This window comes from Oryctolagus cuniculus, chromosome 3 (assembly GCF_964237555.1).
Source record: "Oryctolagus cuniculus chromosome 3, mOryCun1.1, whole genome shotgun sequence".
NCBI classification, from domain to species: Eukaryota; Metazoa; Chordata; class Mammalia; order Lagomorpha; family Leporidae; genus Oryctolagus; species Oryctolagus cuniculus.
The window spans coordinates 65,440,812-65,444,096 of NC_091434.1; the positions used below are offsets into that span (position 1 = coordinate 65,440,812).

Genomic DNA, 3,285 nt, shown 5'->3' on the forward strand with positions numbered 1-3,285 from the left:
TTTTTATCTCTGAACAAGTAGACTGGATTGGGACAACAGTAATAGATGTGTGTGTGTGCATGTGTGTGTGTGTGTAAGTGTGTGTAAGCTGTGTAGACACAGGGAGTTAGCAAAAAAAAAAAAAAAAAAAAAAAAAAAAAACAGTTTCCTGGGCCTGACTATAATGACTGGAACAAGAAACTTAGGGTTGGAAAGACCCACTGAGTTTCTGGAGGAATTCTTGATGAGAATAACATTCTGCTGGCTATAAGCTTAAGTTTTTCCCCATAGAAATATTTGGGCAATATTTTGCTTTTAAAAGACCTTGTAGAAATTCAGTTATGGAAGAGGACACTTTCTACCGTTTCACAAAGAAAAATCTACATATGGAAGGTGAGCAGTTTGTTTCTCTGTGCCCCTGCTGCTCTATTTACTTCCCCTCCTGTGCCTGAAAAACATCCCATTTATTTAAGAATGAGGCTGATCCTAGAAGAAATGTCATAGCCACATTTGCAAGCTGATGAATTCACTATCACACATATTCCATCCAGAGAGGTGAGGAGCAATGACCTTTACCCTGGGGTGGCCCCAAAGGTACACTCGGCGCCAGGACAATTTCTTTGAGACTCCATTTCCCCAGATGGGTGATGGCTCGCGAGGGACTCCCTCTGTTCTCTCTGCAGCTCCCCTCCTGCCTTCCCAGAGCCTGCAACCATGACAGACTTCGAAATGTCTGCCAATGTCTCTCCACAAACCATCTTCCCTCCTCTGCAGTCCGGCAGAGCTCGGGTCTGCGTGCTGAAACAGTCTGGTAAAGTATTTTCTAGGTTTGCACATTGGAAACAGCCCGGAAAAGTATTTCCAAGCATGAAACAATCCCATCACACAGCTCACCAGGAGGAGCCGGCTGCAAACATCAGTCATATTTCTGCCCAAACGGTAGCTACTCTCTTAGCACAAGCTTCTTGGCTGCGCTTCAGTATGGTCAGATCATTTACGCTGCCTCTGATTTTTTTTTTATTCCTCCCTCTTGCTATCTTGAGACTTTCTGTTTTCTACCCCAAATGGTCTTCAATGGCAGTGTAACAAATTCTCAGAGCAATGTGAAAACGCTCTAGATTACAGAGTTCTTTGGGAAAGTAGAGAGAGAGGCTTGATTTGTGATATGTAATTCAAGGCCCCTGTTAATGTCTTCACCTGAATGCTGGACATTTCAACATTGTGGTACCCAAGTTATATTGCCATTACCATTGCTAACCATTTATGTCAATGCATGAGATTTTGACAGGCCTCTTGGGTCTAGAAATGGAAGCCAGGTATCAATGATAATACACCAGCGGCTAGCCTGTTGTTCCAAACCTGAGGGCCCTTCAAACAGTCCATGGGGTCCAGGTGAGGCCATGTCATTGGCATCACATGAGCTGGGGGCTCTGTGGCAGTGGCGGTGGCCAGTCCGTCACAGCGAGCGGCTTCAGCAGTGAGGAGCGCTCTGCACCCTTCACCCCGGGGAATGGCGTCTTTCTCCAGAATGAGAAAGGTCAGTGCGTACCTCCAGTTTGTGATATTCCCAGTGTGTGCTGATAAGGATGTGTTCCACGTGGTGGTTGAAGTACCAGGCTGGTCCCACGCAAACATGGAGGTTGCTACAAAGCACGCTTTACATCCGATTAAACAAGACGCAAAGAAAGGAAAACTCTCTCCATGGCCAATTGTTCCCTTACAAGGGACACATCTGGAACTATGGTGCTGTCCCTCAGGCGTGGGAAGACCTGGGACACAATGACAAACACACCAGCTGTTGTGGTGACAGTGACTCGGTTGAAATTGGAAAGCAAGAAAGTGGCAGCAGGTTATATGTAAGAAGTGAAATCATCCGGGCGACAGTTCTGGGCATGTGCGCTGAGGTTTGCCAAGGGGAAACCAACAGGAAAGCCATTGCTGATAACGTGGCCGATCCCGACACAGCCAATTACAATGATATTAGTATGGTCAAAAGGCTTTGGCCTGGCCACCTAGAAGCTACTGTGGACTGGTTTAGAAGGTACAAGCTTCCTGATGGAAAACCAGAATTTGCTTTCAATGAAGAATTTAAAAATAAGGGCTTTGCAGTTGATGTAATTAAAAGCACTCATGACTACTGGAAGCTGTACAGACTGAGAAGATGGATGGGAAGGGAGCCAGCTGCAGTGTCTGAGAATCCCTTCAGCTACGACCCCCATACAGCCAAAGCTGCACGGCTGCCAGCACAATGCCAACAGAGGTAGAGAGGCGGTTCTGTCACCAGAAAAAGCAATGTGGCTTTCCCAGAGCACAAGCCGATGCTGCTGCAGCCTAGTCACCTGCAAACGTTAGGTGTAAATGAAGTAGCTCTTTTTATTTTTTATTTTTTTAGATTTTATTTATTTATTTGAGAGGTAGAGTTACAGACAGTGAGAGGGAGAGGCAGAGATAAAGGTCTTCCAGCCATTGGTTCACTCCCCAATTGGCTTCAATGGCTGGTGCTGCAATGATTGGAAGCCAGGAGCCAGGTGCTTCTTCCTGGTCTCCCATGCAGGTGCAGGGGCCCAAGGACTTGGGCCATCCTCCACTGCTTTCCCAGGCCATAGCAGAGAGCTTGACTGGAAGAGGAGCAACCAGGACTAGAACCGGCACCCAAATGCCCTTTTAATTTAAATTTCCCTTGAGCTTTTTGAAGTACCCTTATAAAAAAAAGCTTCCAGTTTAAGCAATGCTAATTTGTGGGATTCTGATACAGTACCTTAGCCTGTATATAATACAATCCACAGTAATACAAAGCAGGGAAAACCATCATATGGCTTGTGTAGGATGTTTGGGTGAAGGCAAGAGTTGGACAAGCATTTGAGTGTCTACGGGTGGGGAAGGGGTTCAGGACTGTAGACCAAACCAGGCAGAATGTACCTTAATCCACTGCTAAGCTTGGTTCTCACTGATTTTGAGTTTGGAAAGGCTGAGCTGTTGGGAGGCAGGTCTTCAAAACCTGGCACTGAACAGTCAGGGATGGACATTGGTGGCAGCTTGGACCTTGAATGGTGACATCATATAGCTTCATGTCTTGCTTCCATCTTCCCAAATAGATTGGGGGTTCCCTGCATATAGGTTTGGTGTCTTTCACTTTGGAATAACATACAGAGTGGTGCCAAGTATGTTTTCCATGTGTTGGGGGCTCAGCAGGTAATGGTTTGTGAAATCATTTAGATGGATGAGATACACATTAGAGGAAGAGCTAAAGATCTGTAAATAGCCAGTCCACCTAATATGCTTCTTGCACATAGAACTAAAATGAAA

The 3,285-nt window shown here is 45.8% G+C and overlaps 1 pseudogene; it reads left to right on the forward strand.

Annotated features, from left to right (window-relative positions):
* Positions 1 to 693: 693 nt before the first annotated feature.
* On the forward strand, positions 694 to 2,173 carry LOC100356554 (inorganic pyrophosphatase pseudogene; annotated as a pseudogene).
* Positions 2,174 to 3,285: the final 1,112 nt, after the last annotated feature.